The 24,235-nt window shown below is 38.2% G+C and overlaps 1 protein-coding gene across 1 annotated transcript in view; it reads left to right on the top strand.

Moving 5' to 3' along the window:
• Window positions 1–3,099: 3,099 nt before the first annotated feature.
• The window catches only part of RNF13 (ring finger protein 13), a 167,981-nt gene continuing 146,845 nt past the window's right edge, over window positions 3,100–24,235 (top strand). Inside the window, exon 1 of the mRNA XM_017856542.1 lies at window positions 3,100–3,747. The gene's annotated coding sequence lies outside the window, so the exon portion shown is untranslated. The remainder of the gene's footprint in view (window positions 3,748–24,235) is intronic.

The following is a 24,235-nucleotide window of genomic DNA, read 5'->3' as shown; positions in this document are numbered from 1 at the left end:
AAAAAAAAAAAAAAAAAAAAAACAAAAAAGCTATCAGCTATCACTCCTTTGTAAGTATTTTATCTTTTTTTGTTTGTTTAAAACCTTTTATTTTTCTTTGATCCTCTTTAAATTTTATTACAATGTGCCTAAATATGAATTTAGTTTGTGTTTCTTTAGGGTATATTCCTTGGAGTGAATTGCTGTTTCATAGAAAAATTTCTTTTTCACCCTCCCTAGACAATTTCAAATTGTTTCCCAATGTGGTTATATCAGTTCACAAGCCAATGACTTTTTCCGTCGTTAGATTGCATTATGTCATATGAGGTTTTGCATGCTTATTTTGTAATTCCTTTGTTAGCAAACAGAGGAAAACTGGTTCTCAGTGCCCCAAAGCAAAAGTTGAATTTGCCTGTTAGTCATCTTAGATATAGAGAGGGAAGCAACCCATCCCACATAAAACAATGACTATATCATTTTTAAGGCATTTAACATTAAGCGTACTTCTTTTTGTCTGATCTTTCTCAACTCCTTGAAAATAAATTGGGTTAAACTTTGTTGAAAAACCCTCTGACTGATATGTATCTCCTTAGGTTCTGAATTTTTCACTTTTTATCTTACTAAATGTACCTATTCATTAATTTGGAACTTGGCAAAGAAATAAGAATCTTTCAGAACCTTTGGCTAAAAGTTCCCGATGCTATTTTTAGAAATTCTGTTTGGTACTTTTCAAAATTGCTTATTCCATACATACATAAATTCTTTATGGATCTTATTCTTTCTTTTAATAGTACTAATTTTGTTTTGTTTTCAAAATGAAAATACCATTTTTTTCTGATTCTAAAATTACCTTTATTTCTGTTTCTAAATATGATAATACATAGAATTGTTTAAGGTTTCTGATGAATCTCTGTGCTTAAGGAGACTGCCTGCATTCTTTCTGGTTTTTAGGGAGAACTATTTCTAAGCCATTTCAGACAATTACATAATTGGGTATCTGTCTTATTTTGTTGTTGTTGCCTTACAATATTTTGGAAATAGGAGATTCTACAATTACTTTTACATGCTATCTGTTTGTACCTTTTAGGAAGGTTAAAAAAAAATCTGTTAGATACAACACCTTTAAAGCACATTTTGTTTCTATAAAAAGATAATTAGTGGTATATTAGTATCATGTGCCTTATTAAACCTTCATGTTCTTGAAAACTGTAATTACAATATCTGTCAATCTTACTGTCTAATCTGCTTTAGAAAAATTAATACATTTTCCAATATATTTTTTTCCAATTTACCTTTTCAGCACAGGCTGGGAGAGTAAATGTTTTGCAGAGTGTAGCCTAAACACAGTACAAATCACACATTACCTTGTTCATAACTGAGAGAACTATACCTACTGGGATCTAAAGAGCAGATTGAAACCAGAAGTAAAATATTCTGTACTCCAGGTGCCTTTAAGGAATAAGCAAAGCTCTTTGGCTGAGCATGGTGACTCATGCCTGTAATCCTAGCACTTTGAAAGACTGAGGCAAGAGGATCCTTTGAGACCAGGACTTTGAGACCTGCCTGAGCAACACAGCCAGGCTCTATCTCTACAGAAAATAAAATAATTAGCCGGGCCTGGTGGCACATGCCTGCAATCATAGCTACTCCAGAGGCTGAGGTGGGAGTTCTAGGCTGCAGTGAGAAACGATCTCACCACTGCACTCCAGCATGGGCAACAGAGAGAGACCTTGTCTCTAAAATAAATAAAAATAAAACAACAATAACAAAACCCAAAGCTCCTCTCTGTGGACTTAAATATATATATATATGTATTTTTTTTTTTTGGAGACAGAATCTTGCTCTATTGCCTATGCTGGAGTGCAGTGGTGGGATTTCAGCTCACTGCAACCTCTTCCTCCCGAGTTCAAGTGATTCTCCTGCCTCAGCCTCCCAAGTAGCTGGGATTACAGGTGTGCACCACCAAGCCCGGCTAATTTTGTATTTTTAGTAGAGATGAGGTTTCACCATGTTGGCCAGTCTGGTCTTGAACTCCTGACCTCAAGTGATCTGCCTGACTCGGCCTCCCAAAGTGCTGGGATTACAGGCGTGAGCCACTGCACCCGGCCTAAAAAAATTTTTTTGATGTTATGCAAGAAATCTGATGTAATATACCGATTTGAGGTAATTTAATGAAAAATGCTTATAGAGATATTATAAATGTGTTTATATTAATTACACTAGTCTTCTTAGTAATATTCCCAATGACTTTCTTAAAGGCAGAATTGTGATTTAAGTATTGAATGTCTTCACAACCAATGAAAAGTTAAGACTACATAGAATACTCACTCAGGATATACAGAAGAGGAAAGTACCTTTGATAGCTTTTATTTAATTTTTTAAAATTTGATTTTAAATTTCTTGTATTTGAATTTTATTTTAGTAGGTAATATTTACAAGGTTCAAAATTCAAAAGGCACAAAAGGATACACAATAAGGAAAGAGTCTTTCCCCCATTGCTGTGTGCCACCTACTCAGGGCTCGCCAAGCAATCCAAGTTACAAGTTACATCCAATGGTATTCTACTAATATTCTGTGTGATAGCCTCCTCGCCACCATTTTTAAAACATGATTTTGAAGGAGTTGAAGCCTGTAAAGGCCTTATTAAAGGTGCCTTATTATTTGAAGCAGAAGTAGTGGCTGATTCTATGTCTCCTGACATTTTAGTTCAGGACTCGGTAATCTTTGCACTAAGTCACACTGCTTTTGTAAGGTGGCGAGTTGGCAATGATTAATCAGTGTGGATGGTACAATCCGGTAATTTAAGTTTCGACTGGTTTAAGATTGGGACAACCAGAAAAGGTTTATCAGAAGGGCGGCAAGGGACGAGATTTTTTGGGTCATCAAAAGGAGGCAAGGGTTTTAAAAATCACGTGGTTGACTTTTGCTAAGCCCCGGGGATGGCGCGTGTCAGGCCCAGAGTGCTGATGTCAGCGCGGATCCGAGCCAGGCCTCGGGGGACTGGCGTTCAGACCTAGGGCCGCTCGCATCTCTAACAATTTGAGCCCTACTCTAAGGTGTGGTCACGGTCCCACCCACCCTGATCTCAGACTGGGCACGGTGCGGGAGGAGGGCGGATGAGGCCTCGCCCTCGCCTCTTTAGTAGGTTGGGTGAGTGTAGTGTGCAGGGAAGAGACGCGTCAGCGTCGGGGCCAGCCGGGCAGCCGGATCTTGGGCTACTGTGTCCCAACAGCCGGAGCGGATCAGACCAACCGGCCCTGCCCGCTCGGTCCCCCGCCCTCCAGACCCTACGGTCTCCGTTTCTACGGGCACATGGTTAGCTGCAGACGCCCACAGCCAATCCACTCTGCCAGCCTGCCCCTTCCTCTGCCAAGAGCAGCTTCTTCAGCCGCGCTACAGTTCCGCAGACGCCTGCCCCACCCTGCCCTTCCCTTCCAGGGAAGACCGATCACGCGGCCAAGAACGAGACTCGCAAACTGGGCATTTCTCCGAGCCGGGCTGTAGCAAGTAGCGAGACTCCTCGTGAGAGTGGGAAGGAGCCTTAACAGGCAACCATGTGGCCCAATGGGTTTTCTGTGCCTTTGGGTGCGGACCAATGAGGCGTGTGGGGCGGGACTTCCGCTTCGCCTCGGTGTTGTCGTCCCTGCTCCTACTCCGGGCTGTGGGGGTCGGTGCGGATATTCAGTCATGAAGTCAGGGTAGGGACTTCTCCCGCAGCGACGCGGCCGGCCGGCGAGACTGTTTGTGTTGCCGGGGCTGGACTTCAAGGTAAGACCCTGTCCGGCTTCGCGGCAGCCGGGCAGCGGGTTATCGAGAGGCCCAGAGAACATACCCCGCTTGTTGGCCCTCGAGCTCGGAGTCGGCCCTGCTGCTGAGATCTTTGCTGCTCCTCTAGAACTGGGCGAGAAGTAAATTAGGCTTTCTGCAAAAGGAATAAAATAGTCTTGTCCTCGGGGGACCGAGTCTCCCCTGCACTGTGATTCTGCGAGTTTGTGTGTGTCCAAAGTTGAGTTACCGGTTTTGCTTCTCTCATTCCCTTCTTGAGGCTGCAAGAGCCTGCCTGGAAAACATGTTTGGAAGGCTTTTCTTAGTCAAGCACCTGCCGCAACGTCCTCGGGGAAATCGCTTGACTTTAGTTGAGGGGGCTGTTTTGTCTTCGGATAGAAGGAGGGCAATCACTTCCTCTCTTTTACCCCCACCCCCTTTTTCTTTCCCTGTAAGCTCAGATTGCAGATTTGGGACGTGACCCCTGCTAGGGCCAGATACTACGATCAGTCAGCAGCTCTGCCTGTACGCTTGACTTGACTTGCACTTATTAAAGAACTTTGTCCCAGAGAGAAAGAGAGAGTGGGCAGACATAGAAGCCAAACAGTAGTATCCCGGAAGCACTCATGCAACTTTGGTGGCAGCCACTCAGTTTTCTCTGCCAGTGTCTGGTAAATTCCTCTATTTTGTCCTAATCTGACAATAGTAAATAGTAAATTTCCAAAACTGTTGTTTCATCATCAGTTTCAGCACCGTGGGCAGCTGCTCGGGTCCTCTCTTGTTGCCCCAAACCTGCCCGGCTATTACTGTTAGTCAGTGATGCAGCAGGAACAGTGAAAACTGATGCATTCCTTTCAACAATGATGTGTTGTTCTCCAAGGAGAACATCTGCAGTTTTTGTTACAATATAAATAAGTAAGGTAGCTGTGCCTCCAAAGAGTTCTTGTGAAGAAACAAATCAATTCAAGATTTAAGGTAGGACTTTCAAGAGTTTATTCTATTTAAACACAATTTTTTTAGTGGGTGGAGATTAGCTCCATATCTAAGTAACAAAACTGGACAGTGGTAGCAATTAAAAAGAACTTTAAACCGGAGGTAAGAAGTGTAGTGCAGTGCTGTAGTGCAGGGCCCATAAGGATTCATTAATAGATTTTAGAATCAATTTAGTACATTGACATAAGCATTAAAAAGAAAGAAAAAAATACCAGAGGACATTGAATGGAATAAAAGTAAATATTATGGCAGGAAGCTTTTGTTTCAGTTTTTAACAATATGCATGTGTCAAGAGGAAGTTGGAAATGTAAAGTGTATTATGAATTATTGCGAAAACAAATGTTTCAAAAATACTAGATTCCAAATTTGGGAGTCAAGCTGGGTTCAGTTCTGCCACTTACTAATTCTGTGACATTTTCCGTAAATAACAAATGAGTTGTTATGAGGATTAAATGAAACAAAATTTGTCTATTACATAAGTTTTTTTGTTGTTTTTTTGGAAACGATTGAAGAGAAGGACAGTTATTTTTCTCTATGTAGGGAATGAGAACTGTTTTATTAGTTTTTTTTAACCTCTGCCTTTGTTTGAAGCTAGGCAGCTTGACATCTTGTCTCTATGTGTAATGCAAATCTTAGACAAAATCTTGGTTTGAGAGTTATAATACTGAAGGGTTTGGGATAAGTTCTCATCTCTCCTTGTATAAAGCTAATTTTCTCAATAATTTTGGAGGGGCATAAATTGTTGTTAGCATTCAGCTTTCTTCGCTTAATATTTTTCTGCATTCCAGAATAACGTAGATTTATCAGAACTTTTACAGGCACTAACTTTAGCTAATTGAGGGTAGGACTGAGGGTATGACTAAAGGGATAGATTTATGTCTTTGAGTTAAGTTGGATAGGAAGGCATTTTGTGCCTTATAGTTCTTCCCATAGGAGATGTATGAAATGAAATAGTTTAGTCAACTATAATGGTATGTTTTGCTTACTTCGTGTAGTTGTGACCTAAAAATGGTTGGCGTTTAAATAACAATATTTTTAAATCTGGGAATTGATGTTTAGCAGAAGGCAAATGAGTTTCAGTCAAAACAGTGTTTTGCACTGTTTGTCATGTTTACCGTATAGCATTGCATATGATAGTTTCACATGACATAAAAAGGGGAAGAAAGTTGGTAAGCATTGTTACTTTTCCCAAAAGAGGAAACAAAATTACAAGCAATTCCTTTTAATAAAGCGTACTGGTGAGTCATTGTTCAAAAATGTATGTATTCTATAGATATTTATTGAGCATATATAAAAGTAAAATATTAAACTTTTATGAATCTTTCACATTACGCAAAAGTTGATTTGGGAACAACACAGCATATGATTGGTGTTGTCATAGTTTATGTAACGTAGTATATCAATAACAACAAAACAGTAATGTAGCTAATATTGATTGGTTACTATGAGCCAAATACAATTCTAAGCCCTTTGTAATATCTCAGGTGGTTCTTACAGTCGTTGATGTAGTAGATGGTAAATTGTTTCCTTTTATTTTATTTTGGGGACAGGGTCTTGCTCTGTTGCCCAGGCTGGAGCGATTATGGCTCACTGCACGCTTGACCTCGTGTGCTCAAGGGATCCTCCTATCTTAGCCCAACAAATAGCTGGGACTACAGTCATATACCCCCATGCCTGGCTAATTAAAAAAAAATTGTTTTTTTGTAGAAACAAGGTCTCGTTATGTTGCTCAGTCTGGTCTGAAACTCCAGGGTTGAAGTGATCCACCTGCTTCAGCCTTCCAAAGTGCTGGGATTACAGGTGTGATACATTGTGCTTGTCTTATCCCCATTTTATAAGTGGGAAGTGGGGGAATTAAGGCATCACAGATACATAACTTGTGAATTCACACAAGTAGCTGGTGGAGTAGTGGAGTAGCTGGAATTTGAACACAGGTATTCTGACTACGGAACGTCTGTCTCTTTTATGCCTTATTTCATTAAAAATACGGAATGCCGTGGGGCTATTGTGGATTCTTACTTGCTGGTGACTTTCGGTAAGCTCCTCCTCAGTTTCCTTAACTGCTTCCTTATTTGTTTTTGTGGGGATTCAGATAATTTGTGAAGCATCAGATGGAGTATATGTTTAGTAAGTTATATGCCTTAGCGTTTTTTTTTTTTTTTTTCGTTGACGATAAGGTCATTTGAAAGATTGTTAGCAGTTGAAGGAGGGTGGAAAAAAAAAAAGTCCATATAAGGACACTGCCCAAGCAAAGGTATAGAGATAGGAGAAGCAGAGTACATTTGGTAAGGATATGTTTAAGGACTAGACTGGTAAAGATAGATGGATACAGATTATGGAGATTCTTAAATGTCAGACTAAAGATTTTGTATATGATTTTTAGTTAAGAAGAAACTCTCTTTATGGATAATAATTTGTGAACAGGTCCAATGGAAGAGTGGAAGCCTAGAAGTAGGAATACCATGGAGTTTAACTATAGTAGTTGAGGCAAAAAGTGATGATTGTAGTGAAGGTACAGATTTTAAAGATGTTGACATTATAATGACATCGACACTGGGAACTGACCAGAGTATAGGCCCAGGACAAATTTTTGGGAGGATAGTGATGTTATTAGCAGAAATAAGGATATTATCATGAAGAACAGGTTTTGGTGGAAGGAGATTTAGGAGGAGAGAGGATGATAGGGAGTTTACTTTTGGAGCGGAGGAGTTGTTCAGATATTTGGAAATATAGAATGAAAACTGGAAGCTCTGCGTATTCTATGAAAAGGGAAGAGACCAAATGCTTACATTGTAAGGAAATGACCTAAAAGTAACCACTCCTCTGTGGATCAGAGTTTCACAAGAGTGATGTGACTCCTTAAATTCCTCACAAGTACAGATTTCTCAATGAAGATGCACCCATTATTTTTCCCTTTAGTGTATTTTGATTTGTGTCCTGGGAGATCAGGAGGTAAGTCAGTGGGGAGGAAAAATTTTTAGAACTAGCAAGTCTCCCGTTTATTGAAAAAATAGCTAGTAAACTGGAGACTAGGGGTTCTCACACGAAGAATTTTCAGAGTCTGATTTTTGTGTGGTCCCAGGCATTTATAAACATATGTTGAATGTTGAATTGTTGAACATTTGAACATCTCCAGATTTGTTTTCTTTTTATTTAATTTTTTATTTTTTGAGAGGGAGTCTTGCTCTGTTGCCCAGGCTAGAGTGCAGTGGCGTGATCTGGGCTCACTGCAAGCTCCACCTCCTGAGTTCATGTCATTCTCCTGCCTCAGCCTCCCGAGTAACTGGGACTACAGGCACCCGCCACCATGCCTGGCTAATTTTTTGTGTTTTTAGTAGAGACAGGGTTTCACTGTGTTAGCCAGGATGGTCTCAATCTCCTGACCTCGTGATCTGCCCGCCTCGGCCTCCCAGAGTACTGGGGTTACAGGCGTGAGCCATCACACCAGGCCCAGATTTGTTATTTTTATTATCACTTCTTTGTTACTTTGAATTGGTTAATAGCAAAACACTTAGAATCAGAGAGCCTGTGTGCTTGTTATGGGGGACAATGAAAGTCAGGGTGCAACTGATGAGATTGTATTTTACTTATAGCCAGGATTGTGGAAGAAGAGACTCAAAGGGTAAGAGGCTTACCATTTTTTCCATTCTGTAAAACGATGTTGATGACAATACTAATTCTGAGAGTTGTTTTGAAATACTGAGTTAATATATGAAAAGTGTCTGGTACATGATAGATAGTAATTGAGATGTTTTTGTTATCAGTATTATTATCTTCATAAGTGGGGGCAAACACAGAGATCCCAGAACCTATTATAAGAAAAAAATTAAAACAACTGGAGGCCCTTTGTACTTGAAAAAGGGCTCAGGACTAAGTCATAGAAAGACTGCAGGTTTCCTTTCTCGGAAGATTTTCTAGGGTTTGGTACAATTGGGTAGAGCATGATGTTGAATTAAGTATTAAAATATGTCCATCTCAACTATTTTCAGTTTCCCGTCAAGTTCTCAGTAACTGGCCAATGAAACAAACCAACAGAAAAATATTGTTGAGCATGATAAGAAGGTTTACATATCTTGTCATACCATTTTTGGAAACATTACTTGGATCCTACTACTTAGGGATTTTTCTGTAACATTTATTCACTCAAACATTTGTTGAGTACCTTGTATATGAGGCACTGTTCTAAAGAGAAAAATCCTTGCCCTTATGGAGCTTATCTGCTAATGGGAGAAATAAGGTGCATTTTCATAATAGATGGTAATTAGATTTTTCTCGTACTATGTATTTATACCTATTTAAGCAGATGGTAATAATGAATACTATACCAGATTGTAACTAATTTTGCAGAGCATTTGAAAGAAGGGACCATGTCTTTCTTATTCACGTTTGTCTCTCCCTTTTCCCCTTTCTCCCAGTGGAATGGCTTAGATGGATTTAATGCTCAACAAATGTAGGTACTCATCATATGTTTATTACAGGGAGAAGGTGTTAAGGCAGAGGCTGGATAGATCTTAAAGATTAAAGGAGTCAGTTAAATGTGGCAGGTATTAAGGACCCATGTACCCCCTAGATTGAGGGTGAGAAGAAGAGAATCTGGCCGGGTGTGGTGGCTCACGTCTATAATCCTAGCACTTTGGGAGGCTGAGGTGGGCAGATCACTTGAGGCCAGAGTTCAAGACCAGCCTGGGCAACATGGTAAAACCCCATCTGTACTAAAATACAAAAATTAGCCAGGCTTGGTGGCGCGCTTATGTAATCCCAGTTACTTGGGAGGCTGAGGCAGGAGAATCGCTTGAACCTGGGAGGCGAAGGTTGCAGTGATCCGAGATCGTGGCACTGTTCTCTAGCCTGGGTGGCAGAGCGTGACTCTGTCTCAAAAAATAAAATAAAATAAAAAAAATAAAAGAGAATCCCCTGGCTTATCTATGAGGTTGGAATAGAAATAAAGTTATATTTAGCTGAAAGCATCAGCATTATGGGAGTCTGGGTGTCACCCAACATTCCCACTTATTAGCTGGGTGACTTTGCATAAGTATCTTAACCTCTCAGTTCATTTCCTCGTCTGTAAATGAAGCAGTTGTAATTGTCCAGTTAAAAGTCTTCTTTTACCACTTCTTGTAAAATATCTCTTGCACTAATGTTTCACTTCACTAATGTAGATAATATAGAACCAAGCCTGAGCTTCCATTGAATAAGCATCAAACTAAATATATACTCTTAGTTAATAAACTAATGTTTAAGAAAAGATGTCTACAAAATTTGTTGATGCTATTTACCAGTAAGGCTACATTGTAATTTTAAAAAATAGAGCAAAATATTACCTAATATATAGTTTCCCCCTTTGCCATTATGTAAAGGAAAACTAAGCCATAGTATTTTAGACCTTAATAATGGATAATACTCACTTCCATATTTTAATTTATGCAACAGTTACTTGCCTCTGATATTGTGCTAGATGTTAGGTATTGTATATGGAATTAGAAAATGTATAGCTTCTAACTTCAAGGAGCTTAAGGAATAATGAGAGTGATGGACCATTTAGTTGTGTTGCATTTTGGTGTCATAGAGAAGCATATAAGGAGAGTCTGGGAGAAGAGAAAGTGTACATGGTTAGAAAGAAAAAAGACTGGAGGAATGGCAAGGAACTAAGCTAAATATACAAAGAGGAGCCAGTTTATGAAGAACTTCTTTGCTAAACCACAATTTAGTTCTGAACTGTATTCTGAAAACTGCTTACTCTGTTAAGGAATTTTATGCAGGCAGTAACATAATCAGGCATTTTTATGTCTACCTTTATATTCCTCTTAAGAGAAGGTGATCCCTGAGGAAGATATTTGTTATTTCTAGTTGTTTCAATGATGTAGATCTTCCTGAGGAAATCGGTGTTTTTAACTTTGAAGTAAAGTCTGAGGAACATTGTCAATTTTGTGGTTATGGAGTTAATAATAATTAAATATTAATGATCATGAAATATTCAGACATTAAAACATTTAAATGTTTATTGCCACATTAATGTGAACTGAAAAGAAAACTGAAATTTTGGGATGTTTTGTGCTTTGATATAAGGGAGCTCCTGGTCACCTACAAGAATTTGGCTTAGAATCATTTTTAAGGAGTTAGAAATATGTTGACCTTGAATTGATTGAACATGAATGTAGTTCAGGCTTGCTCGCTCTTTTCTTTTCTTTTCTCTTTTCTTTTCTTTTCTTTTCTTTTTTTCTTTTCTTTCTTCCCTCCCTCCCTCCCTCCCTCCCTCCCTTCCTTCCTTCCTTCCTTCTTTCCTTTCTTCCTTCCTTTCTTTCCTTTCTTTCCTGCTTTCTTGTTTTTTCTGTTGCCTTGGTTGGTCTCAAACTCCTGGCCCCAAACAATCCTCCTTCCTCAGCTTCCTAAAGTGCTGGGATTACTGGCATGAGTCACCACTCCCTGCCCAGGCTTCGTTTCTAATGATAGAAATATCCAGAAAAACTTTATAGCGGGAATGAATTTCCACTGGGAAATAATCCTAGTAAGGAGCTGGTGATAAATGAATATTTCTGAATGAAGTCATGAGGGAGAAACATCGACTTTATTTAGACATAAAACACCTCATTAAATGTTGAAGAATACTTTATTTGCATAATTACTATGCTTGTCATTTACACATTTGACCTTCAAAGAGGAAGAACTGCTTATAATTTCCACATTTATCCAACACGGATTATAAATGTTAATTGCTTTTTTTGGAAAAAAGATTGAGGTAAAAATTCACGTAATTAACCATTTTGAAGCAACAGTTCAGTGGCATTTAGTATATTTGCAGTATTGTGCAACCATCACTTCTGTCTAGTTTCAAAATATTTTTATCACTTTAAAGTAAAATCTCATACCTATCAAGCAGTTACTCCTCATTCCCTGATGCCCCTAGCTCATGGCAACCAAATCTGTTTTCTGTTTTTATGGATTTACTTATTCTGGATATTTTATATAAAATTTTATATAAATTGAATTATTCAATATTTGAGTTTTTATCCCTGGCTTCTTTCATTTAGCAAAATGTTTTCAAGGTTTACTCACATGTAGCATGTATCAGTACTTCTTTCCTTTTTATAGCAGAAGAATATTCCTTTGCATGTATATATATCAGTTTGTTTATCCATTTATCCATCGATGGATATTTGGGTTGTGTCCACCTTTTAGTTATTATGAATATGTTGCTGTGAATATTTGTGCCCAAGGATTTATTTGAGTACCTGTTTTCACTTCTTCGGGTATATACTAAGAATGGAATGCTGGGTCTTATGGTAATCCTGTTTAGCTTTTTGAGTACCTGCCAAACTGCTTTCCACAGTAACTAAACCATTTTACATTCCCACTGAATGTGTGAGGGTTCCAATTTCCCTACATTCTTGCCTACGCTTATCTGTTTTTAAGAAATGATAATTGCCATCCTTATGGGTATAAAGTGGTATCTCACAGTGGTTTTGATTTGCATTTCCCTGATAACTAATGATTTTAAGCATCTTTTCATGTGCTTGTTGGCCATGTGTATATCTGCTTTAGAGAAATGTCGATTCAAGTTCTTTGCCCTTTTAAAAAAATACGTTGTTTGTGTTTTTGTATTGGGTTGTGTTTTTATATACTCCAGATACTAGACTGTTCATTATCAAATATATAATGTGCACATGTTTTCTTCCATTCTGTGGATTTTTTTTCAATTTTTTGATAATGTCCTTTGATCAATAAATGTTTTGAATTTTGAAGAAGTCCATTTTATTTATTTGACTCATGCTTTTGGTGTCATATCTAAGAATCCATTTCCAAATCCCAGGCCATGAAGATTTATCCTATGTTTTCTTCCAAGAGTTTTATAATTTTAGTTCTTATATTTAGCTCACTGATTCATTTTGTGTTAATTATTGTATATGGTGTAAATCCCAACTTCGTTGTCTTGGATGTGAATAGTTGTCCCAGCACCACTTGTTGAAGACACTGTTCTTTTGTCATTGAATGGTCTTTGGCATCTTTAAAATCAATTGGCTATAGATGTATGAGTTTATTTTTGGATGCTCAATTCTACTCCTTTGGTCTATATATCTATCGTTATGCCAGTGTCATGTTGTTTTGATTACTGTAGCTTTGTGGTAAGGTTTTGAATTTGGGAAATGTGAGTTCTCCAGCTCTGTTCTTCTTTTTAAAAATTGTTTGGCCTGTTTTGGCCCCTTGCAATTCCATATGAATTTGAGAATCAGCTTTTCCATTTCTGCATAAAAGGCCATCAAAATTTTGATAGGTAACGTATTGAATCTGTAGATTGCTTTGGGTAGTATTGCCACCTTAACAATATTAAGTCTTTCAGTACCTGGATGTGTGTTTGATATCTTTCAGCAGTGTTTTTGTGTTTTATGGTTTTCAGTGTACAAGTCTCTCACCTCTTTTGTTATATTTATTCCTGGGTGTTGTATTCTTTTGGATACTATTATAAATGGAAGTTTTTCTTAATTTAATTTTTGGATAGTTCATTGCTGGGGTGTAGAAACACAGCGGATTTTGTGTGTAACATTTATTGTCTTTGACAGTCATTTAGTTTCTTTTTTCCATATACAAGCTGAATCACGTGAATAAATAAAAAAGTAGAAAGTGGAACACTAAAGAACTTGATCTGTAAGATGTCTGATTTCCCTGAATGTGGAAACTATGAAGTATGTTTTTAGCATAGTGTTGAACGATTATCTTACTATACTTGGGCTATTCCATTTCTGGTATCATGTTACATATATTTGATCATTATTAAAGAAGGTAGATCATTTCATTTTCTTTAGGTTTGGAGAGAAGTGTCAATATGTAAATCATTTTCAAATTTATAATTATTTTGCAACTTAATTTTGATGTTACAGAGAAAGCCTCAGGGATAAACTATATTTATCACAGAGTCTGGTACAGAGATCCATGAATAATAAAGATAAAATTAGAACAGAAGCTAATTTGAATATATAAATTATCATTAATATACGTTAGTTTTTATGTTTTTCTTGAAGTTTTCAAATAGCCTTAACATTTCATTATGAATAGAAATGTGAACAATTTCAACCTCATAAGTAATTAAAGAAATGCAAATTTATGCAATACTTAGATGATATGGGAAGGGCAGTATTTCATGACACAGACTTTTAATTGAATCCTAACTTCACTATTTAAGAGGTAAGTGTTACTGAGCAAGCAGCTGAACACTTAAAACACTTAAAAATAGGAGGAAATATTTATAAAGTGCTTGCTGTGTGTTAGGTGCTGTTTTAAGCACTTTATGCTGTTGATCCGAGTCTTTATTCCTATATTTATGGAGAGACAGTGGAACCTACTATAGAGTTGTGAGGATTAAAAGAAATAATGTATATTAAGTACTTAGCCAGATATATAGTAAGCATTTGATAAATATTAGCTATTTTGTCATAATTTCACCTAACACCAACAAAAGACCAAAAAAGGAGAATCGATGCAATGAAAGTCATATTTATTTGGAAATATTAATAGGAATGTTCTTTTCTGGAAAGCAATTTGGCAATATGTATGAAGTCTTAAAATGTTTCTTTGGTGTAGCGATTCCATGTCAGGGAATCTATCCCAAGAAGATAATCAGAAGTATGGAAAGATTTATATTCACTGGAAAATTATTTGTAATAGCCTGAGTTGAATTCAATTCAATATTGTACGGCAAGAAAATAGACAAAGTTATGTGTCAGCCATATAAAGCAGTACAAAGTAGTGGTTATAAAGAGTTTGAACAAGTATAATTTCAAGTAAAAAAGCATACAAATCATAATACAATATGATACAAGTGATTACTTTGAACTTTGGAAGACATTATATTATTAAAATAAAATAACATGTTAAAATTTTGAGGTAACTACAGAGTTAAAGTTGTAAAAACAGTGCAAAGACCTTTATGTTTTTTGTTATTAGAGAGAAAGTTGTTTCTCTGATGCTGTATTTTCCTGTAAACAACAATATTCTTTTTAAAGAAATGGCTGATTTCAGGGCTGGGGCAGGAAAAGTGCAAGATAGGACTAGAAAATCTTGTGCCAGAAAACAAGGAGGTGCTCAAGAGTGTTGGGAACATATTAAAAAGACACAGAAACTAGCTTGAATAACCCTGCACTGGCCAAACAATTGGACATCAAAATAATAATACAATAACAGATTATAACCCATTGAATAAAACAGTAATATGTGATTCCATAGTGATATAAATAAATAAATGAGTAAATTAAAATTTTGCCAAGAAATATGATAATTACCATGATAGGCAGAATAATGACTGCCCAAAGATGTCCATATCATAATACTTGGAATCTGCGAATATGTTACCTAGTATGAGAAAAGGAACTTTGCAGAAGTGATTAAGGACTTCCGGTTGGGAAGATTATCTGTGTGGGCCCAGCGTAATCACAATTGTCCTTAAAAATGGAAGAGGGAGGCATAAGAGGAGTTTGTGATAATGTGCTGTAAGAAGGAATTAATCTACCATTGCTGGCTTTGAAGATGGAAGAAGAGGCTACAAGCCAAGGATGTCATCAGCCTCTAGAAGCTGGTAAGTCTAACAATCAAATTGTTGTATAATGTAAAACATTTTCATTTAAAAACATAGATGGATAATATCCTAGACTAGAAAAAAAATGTATATTTTGTGAAAGGAAATGACCTCTGTCCTAGTTTTCCTTTGGGGCTTTTTTTTTTTTTTTTTAAAGATATACACACAAATATAGTTAGGTAGATTGATAAACAGACGCATACAGGATTATATGAGTATGTCTAGTTAATGTCCATTTGTAAGTATGTTTATATCAAAAAGCTGCAGAAGAAAACTAGGTCAGAGGTCATCCTCTTTTTTTTTTTAATTTAACTTTTATTTTAAGTTCAGGTGTACATGTGCAGGTTTGTTATGTAGGTAAACTTGTGTCATGGGAGTTTGCTGACTAGTTGATTTATTTCGTCACCCACATATTAAGTCTAGTACCTGTTAGTTATTTTTCCTGATTTTTTTTTTTTTTTTAAAGAGACAAAGTCTTTCCCTGTTGCTCAGGCTGGAGTGCACTGGCGATAATAGCTCACTGAAGCCTCAAATCCTGGTCTCAAGCAATCCTCCTGCCTTAGCCTTCCCAGTAACTGGGACTATAGGTGCATGCCACCACACCTGGCTAATTTTTGTATTTTTTTGTAGAGACAGAGTCTCACTGTGTTGCCCAGGCTTCAGCAACCCTCTGTTTTTTTTTTTTTTTAAAGACTGAGTCTCACTCTATTGCCCAGGCTAAGTGCAGTGGCACGTTCTCTGCTCACTGCAACCTCTGCCTCCCAGGCTCAAGTGATTCAGCCTTCTAAGTAGCTGGGAAACAGGCACCACCACGCCTGGCTAATTTTTGTATTTTTAGTAGAGACAGGGTTTCACCATGTTGTCCAGGCTGGTCTCAAACTCCTGACCTCAGGTGATCTGCCCATCTCAGCCTCCCAGAGTGCTGGGATTACAGGTATGATCCACTGTGCCCCGCCTCCAGCAACCCTCTTGACATAGATGTTGTACATTCCAGGCCTGGTGTTGGCAGCTGTGCCCTGACTGCCTCTGCATACCTACCCATCAGCACCCCAGTGGGTTGTTTATTGTTTGCCTGGCAACCTTGGACCAGCTCTGGTCTGGTCAACCCAGTGAGATTCTCTGTTACCTAGAGTGCTGCAACCACACCTGCTGCAATGAAAACTGAATTTCAGCCTCAGACTGTCTTCCAAGTTTGTCCCTTTGTAATGTCTCCTTCAGTGTTACTCTCTTATAGTTTAATAATTCCTTTTCTCTAAAAAATTAAAAACAGCTTTACTGAATTATAATTCACATACAATAAACTATATAAAGTGTATACTTTGATAAGTTCTGATATATGTATATAATCATGTAACCACCTCTATAATGAAGTTAATGAACATATTCATCACTCCTAGAAGTTTCCTCATGCCCTTTTGGAATCCTTCTCTCCTGCCCCTCCCTACCTCTCTTTGTATCTTTATATTTACTATCCTATCATAGCTTAATAATCATTTATATTGAATACCTTTTGTTTAACTTACTGAATAGTGTCTCCTGTTTGAACCTCTGCTGGTACAGAATTGGTGTCTGGAGTGGCTCCAGCAGATAGATCTGAAATTCTGAGATTTTGGCATTTGGTTGGTTATGCCTTTGGGCCTGAGCACAGTGCTAAGCTCCTTGTCAGAGGGTAATGGAATGCTAATAATCCATGGCATCACAATTAATTAAGCTATCACCTGTGGTTGATTATGATGTGTTGCTAATGAATGCAGATGCCTCAGAGCCCAAGTGGCTGCTACATTTGACCTTTATGGCAATAATAACTTTAAGGACTGTAGTGTAGGATAGAGTCTTTGAGTATAATTAAAGGCTTACAGACAGAAAATGACAGCTCAGATTTGTTAACTCTGCTGAAGATCTGCCTTTTCTCTTTTTTGATTATACATTTTACTTCAAATCATTTCATCTCCTCCAAATTATAAGTAAACTTGTGAATTAAAAGACTTGTTCCTTGCTTATTTAAGAAATGTTTTGCTGTATAAAAGTAATGCACACTTAGAAAACTTGAGCAAGTAGAACAGATTTCTCTTAATATTTTCGTGTATTTTCTTCTAGTCTCCTGTATATATTATGTAAAATGAAGTAGTCTAGGGAGTTTTAGTTTTTTATTCTGAAACATGCAGATAAATATAAAGAAGAATAAAAACCACAGAGTCCCACCATCCAGAGTTTACATGATTCAGCAAATTAATTTATTATTTCATAGTATTTATGTTTTGTTTTAAGACAGGGTCTTGCTCTGTCACCCAGGCTGGAGTGCAGAGGTACGATCTTGTCTCACTGCAACTTCTGCCTCCTGGGCTCAAACGATCCTCACGCCTCAGCCTCCTGAGTAACTGGGACTACCTGTGCATGCCACTATGCCTAGCTAATTTTTGTATTTTTTGTAGAGACAGAGTTTTGCCATCTTGGCCAGGCTGGTCTTGAACTCCTGGACTCAAGCAATCCATTCACCTCAGCCTCCCAAAGTGCTGGGATTACAGGCGTTAGCCACCATGCCTAGCCATATTTACATATTTTTAAATATTAACTTACAGTTGACCCTCTGTATCCATGGCTCTGTATCTGTGGATTCAACCAGTATTCAAAATATTCAGGCAAAAATGGATGGTCGCATCTCTACTGAACATGTTAAACATTGTGGTATAACAACTATTTACATAGCATTTACACTGTATTCAGTATTACAGCTGATCTAGAGATGATTTAAAGTATATCAAAGGATTTGCATAGGTTATATGCAAATACTATACCATCTGTGGTAAGGAACGTTACCATCCATAGATTTTAGTATGAGCGGGCAGTCCTGGCACCAATCTCCTACAGATACCGAGGATGATTGTATATATAAAGTATATATAAACTTTTAACATTTTTAATGTTAAGGTCTTAAATTTTTTTTCTGAGCATAGTTAACAGGTAGTCACATTCAGAGGCTCTGCAGAAGATATCAAGAGAGGCCATGTAGGCATTCAGTCTACAAATATTAATATTAAACACCTAATACATGCTAGGCACTCTTTAGGTACTTGTGATACATCCATAAAATAAAGATTCCTGTCTTTGAGGAGCATATATTTTTGTGGCAAAGCTGAACACTAAACAATAAATATAACAAGTATTATAGTGTGATAGAAAGTCGTGAGTATTATAATAAAGGAAAGATGATTATAAGAAGAGTGAGGCGTGGTAGGTGCATACGCAGGCTGCAAACACTTGCCAAGGGAGAGTGTGGTGTCCAGAAAAGACCAAGAACAGGGCTTGGTCTTTGGGTGATGTTTTAAATAAACAGTTGTTATAGTCTGAGTGTAGTGGCTCATGCCTGTTATCCTAGCATTTTGGGAGGCCAAGGTAGGAGGATCGCTTGAGGCCAAGAGTTTAAGACCAGCCTGGGCAGCAAGGCAAGACCCCCATCTATTTTTTTTTTTTTTTAAGAAACAGTTGTTATAATCCATGGGAGTGGTATAACTTGATCTGGTGCTCCACCATTAACATGGTAAGCCATGTTAAGTTTCATGCTTAACACCTGAGCTAAGTATGAGTCATTGGACTTCTCAGCTTTTGTTCAGAAATTGCAAAAATTAAAGGAGGGATTGGGATGAGGGAACTGGTTCATTTAGTCAGTCAGTTAGACTCTAGCACTTTTTAACATAGAAATTGAATCCCCTAAAATAGGGAAAATGGAACGACAGTGCAAGTTCCCCGTGTTGTTTTTGTTTTATTTTACAGTGTTGTTTTGATGATTAGATGCTTAACACAGTTCCTAGCATAAAATTAAGTTTTCTATCAATGTTGGCTACAGTGATGGTGACATTTATGTGAGGAATCATGAAAATAAAACATTCTGGTTCGGGAGATAGATGACATTAATGCCTTCAAGTATACTTTGCATGGTATTTGATATTTTGGTAATCAAGAAAACCAGAATTTTCTACCATCTTACCCTAAATAGTGTTGAATATTCTGCTATCCATGAAAGCAATTTTATTGTCAATTGTCTTTTTCTTGTTTGCTTTGTGGCTTATTGCTAGGGTTGGCAACCTATGGTACTCGTGACAACAATGGTATTTGAAAGAATTATGAAGTCTGTTTTTGTTAGCACTCCTCTCTCTCTCTCTCTCTCTCTCTCTCTGCTTCTCCTTTCTTTAGTTTGACCCTCTGCGTGCTGCCTATTGACTTGGAAGAAGTTTATGAATAATGACTTGGTATGCCACTTGCCAATCTTTGGTTCAAAACAGTGCTTTCCAAATTTGACTTAATTATAAGGATTCAATAGGGAACTTTTTTTAAAAGTCAAATTATAGGTTTTCTGTCTGCATCTCAAGGAGAGGGGCCTGGGAACATTTATTTTGTCACAGGCACTGAGATTTGTGATATACTGAACTAAAATGTATTTTCCATTTATAAGAATCACCTGGAGTATATGTAAATACTGTAACTAGTATAGATTACCAGATCACATCTCATATACACTGAGTGAGAAACTGTAACTTTGGGGTTGAGAACAATTGGTATGAAGGCCCTGAGATTGGAAAGAATTTTGTATTTTGGAAAACCTAATTCTTTTTTTTTCTTTTTGAGATGGAGTCTTGCTCTGTCACCCAGGCTGGTGTGCAGTGGTGATCTTGCCTCACTGCAACCTCTGCCTCCCAGGTTCAAGCGATTCTGCTGCCTCAGCCTCCCAAGTAGCTGAGATTACAGGAATGAGCCACTAGGCTAGGCTAATTTTTGTATTTTTAGTTGAGACAGGGTTTTGCCATGTTCGCCAGGCTGGTCTCGAACTCCTGACCTTGGGTGATTCTCCTGCCTCGGCCTCCCAAAATGTTGGGATTACAAGTGTGAGCCACCGCACCTGCCCGGAAAAACCTGTTTCTTAGTCTATTAAAAGTAAAAAATGGATCATTTTCTTTCATTTGTTGAAAAATCAAATTGTAAAACATTTATTGCATTAGATGAAAAAATTTTGCTTTGGTTGATTGTGGTAGTTAAAAATCTTAGATTATGCTTGCTTTTACTTTGGAAGGCTTTATGTTAGAGGAATTTACTGGGCAAACTTCTGCTTTCTTGCAGAAAATATCGTGCGTCTTATTTTTGCTTAAAAGAGAGGCCCTGTTATTGTTGTTTTGTTTTGTTTTCTGATGTAACACTTTTGCTTATGACAACTTCTGATCCGATGTCTTTAAAAGCTTTAAAAAACTATGGGGATTTACATATAGCATGTGATATGGTTTGGCCATGTTCCCACCCAAATCACATTTTGAATTGTAGCTCCCATAACCCCCATGTGTTGTGGGAGGGACCCGGTGGGAGGTAATTGAATCATGGGGGTGGTTTTTTCTGTGCTGTTCTTGTGGTAGTGAATAAGTCTTATGTGAATTGATAGTTTTATAAAAGGGAAGTTCTCCTGCACATGCTCTCTTGCCTGCCACCATATAAGACATGCCTTTGCTCCTCCTTCACCTTCTGCCATGTTTATGAGGCCTCTCCAGCCATGTAGAGCTGTCAGTCCATTAAACCTCTTTTTCATTATAAATTACCCAGTCTCGAGTTTTCATCATAGCAGTATGAAAATGGACTAACATAGTAAATTGTTACCAGTGGAGTGGGTACTGCTATTAAGATGCCTGAAAACTTATGTTTAAAAGGGAAGTGACTTTGGAACTGGATAACAGGCAGAGGCTGGAACAGTTTGGAGGGCTCAGAAGAAGACAGGAAAATGTGGGAAAATGTGGAGCTTCCTAAAGACTTGTTGAATGGTTTTGACCAAAATACTGATAGTCATATGGACAATGAAGTTCAGGCTGAAGTGGTCTCAGAAGGAGATGAGGAAGTTATTGGGAACTGGTGAAAAGGTGATTCTTGATATGCTTTAGAAAAGAGACTGGTGGCACTTTGTCCCTGCCCTAGAGATTTGTGGAACTTTTAACTTGAGAGAGATGATTTAGGGTATCTGGCGGAAGAAATTTCTAAGCAGTAAACTGTTCAAGAGGTGACCTGCGTGCTCTTAAAAGCATTCAGTTGACAGGACGCAGTGGCTCACGCCTGTAATCCCAGCACTTTGGGAGGCCGAGGCAGGCAGATCATGAGGTCAGGAGATCCAGACCATGGTGAAACCCTGTCTCTACTAAAAATACAAAAAATTAGCCTGATGCGGCGGTGGGCTCCTGTAGTCCCAGCTATTCAGGAGGCTGAGGCAGGAGAATGGCGTGAACTCGGGAGGCGGAGCTTGCAGTGAGCTGAGATCGCGCCACTGCACGCCAGCCTGGGTGACAGAGCGAGACTCCATCTCGAAAAGCATTCAGTTGTATTCATTCATAAAGATACGGTTTGAAACTGAAACTTAAGTTTAAAAGGGAAGCAGAGCATAAAAGTTTGGAAAATTTGCACCCTGATGATGCAGTAGAAAAGAAAAACCCATTTTCTGAGGAGAAATTCAAGCCAGCTATAGAAATTTGCTGAAGTAACAAGGAGCCAAATGTTAATTGCCAAGAAAATAGGGAAAATGTCTCCAGGGCTTGTCAGAAGTCTTCATGGCAGCCCCTTCTATCATAGGCCCAGAGGCCTAGGAGGAAAAAAGGGTTTGCTGGGTTGGGCCCAGGGCCTTGCTGCTTTGTGAAGTCTTGGGACTTGGTGTCCTGGGTCCTAGCTGTGGGTAAAAGGGTACAGTTTGGGCCATGGCTTCAGAGGGCGCAAGCCCCAAGCATTGACAGCTTCCACATGGTGTTGAGCCTGCAAGGTGCACAGAAGTCAAGAACTGAGGTTTGGGAATCTCTACCTAGAATTCAGAGAATATATGGAAACGCCTGGATGTCCAGACAGAAGTTTGCTGCAGGGGTGAAGCCCTCATGGAGAACCTTTGCTAGGGCAGTGTGGAAGGGAAATACAGGGTTGGAGCCCCCCACACAGAGTCCCTACTGGGGACTGCCTAGGGGAGCTATGAGAAGTGGGCCACTGTTCTCCAGACCTCAGAATGGTAGATCCACGAACAGCTTGCACCACGTGCCTGGAAAAGCTGTAGACACTCAATGCCAACCCATAAAAGCAGCCAGGAAGGGGGCTGTACCCTACAAAGCCACAGGGGCAGATCTGCCCAAGTCTGCGGGAGCCCACCTCTTGCATCAGCATGATCTGGATGTGAGACATGGAGTCAAAGGAGATTATTTTGGAGCTTTAAGATTTGATTGCCCTGCTGTCAAATTTCAGACTTGCATGGACCATGTAGCCCCCTTGTTTCTGCCAGTTTCTCCCATTTGGAATGGGTGTATTTAACCAATGCCTGTCCCCTCATTGTATCTAGGCAGTAACTAACTTGCTTTTGATTTTACAGGCTCATAGGTGGAACGGACTTACCTTGTTTCAGATGAGACTTTGGACTGTTGAGTTAATGCTGAAATGAATTAAGACTTTGAGGGCTGTTGGGAAGGCATGATTCGTTTTGAAATATGAGGACATGAGGTTTGGGAGGGGCCAGGGGCAGGTATTTCTTCATAGCAGTATGAAAATGGACTAATACAGTATGTGTTAGAAGTTCTGTTTGCAGAATTCCTGGAAATCTTGGTGCTTTTTAAGGGACACTAGGAAGTTATTGATATATTTAGGTGGTGTGTGAGCTGAGAACACTATTTTGGAGGAAATTTTATGGTGCCATATATATGTTATATACATATGTGACCATAATCACATTTGTAGGAAAAATAACCTATTAAATGATGTGTGACTGGCTATTATAAATTTTCCACTAAAATAGTCAATTAATTGTTCACTTATTTTTTCTGTTAGTGCTTGGTACAGTATATATTCTTTTGATGCTTATTGTAGTATAAGGTCCATTTCTTGAAAAAAATAAATGGAAATTACTCTTTGTCTATTCTTTTCGCAAATTAGGAAAAGATAACAATTCTTTTAGTAGTGGAATATTTTGGTCCAGTTCTTGAGATGCCAGTGAAGGTCAGGAATGTAGCTTCAGAACCAGTGGAATCTGAGCTTACTTGGTGGATTTCTTATGGAGATGGTTGGCTGTTTCATGAGTGTTATTTGGCAGTGAAGCAGTTGGTATCACTCTGTTGACTCATCTTCAGAATTAAAATTTATTTGGAAGTGAGTTTCCTGAAAGTAATACTGGTCTTAAAAAATCATTGTCAAATATTTAAATGTGAAGTTAGGATTTACTGTGATGCTTGGGAAATTTTTAAATTTTTCAGTGACCAGCATTAGACAGGTAACTGTCATTTATCCTCTAAAACCATACAGATAATCCTGTGTGCCAGCCAGTTTGCTCAGTTTCTCAAAAATGAGGCCAAGAGAAAACGCAGCAAAACCAAGAGTTGATTTAAAAAAAAAAAAATCTATGAAATTAACAAATCTTTCATTATATTGGTTAAAGAAAACAAGAGAGGAGACTCAACTAAAATCAGAAATGGAAGAGGGGACATAACTACCAATTTTACAGAAATAAAAAGGATTTTAAGTGTACTATGAACAATTGTATGCCAAGAAATTGGATAACCTAAATGAATTGGATGAATACCTGGAAAGACACAACCTCCCAAGACTGAATCATGAAAAAATAGAAAGCTTGCACAGACCTATGGGAGATTGAAGCAATAATCAAAAACATTCCAAGAAAGAAAAGCCTGGAATCCGATGGCTTCATTGGTGAATTCTACCAAATATGTAAGGAAGAGTCAACATCAATTTTTCTCAAACTCTTCCCGAAAAACTGATAAAGAAGGAACACCTCCTAACTCATTCTAAGGGGCCAAAATTAACCTGGTACCAAAGTCAGACAAGGATACTAAAAAAAAAGAAAAAGAAAAGAAAATACAGACTCTCTCTCTCTCTCTCTCTCTCTCTCTCTCTCTCTCTCTCTCTCTTTTTTGAGACGGAGCCTGA

Source organism: Rhinopithecus bieti, unplaced genomic scaffold (assembly GCF_001698545.2).
Source record: "Rhinopithecus bieti isolate Rb0 unplaced genomic scaffold, ASM169854v2 scaffold_42565, whole genome shotgun sequence".
Taxonomy (NCBI): Eukaryota; Metazoa; Chordata; class Mammalia; order Primates; family Cercopithecidae; genus Rhinopithecus; species Rhinopithecus bieti.
Note: the sequence above shows the minus strand (reverse complement) of the source record. Positions and strands in the feature narration are given on the sequence as shown.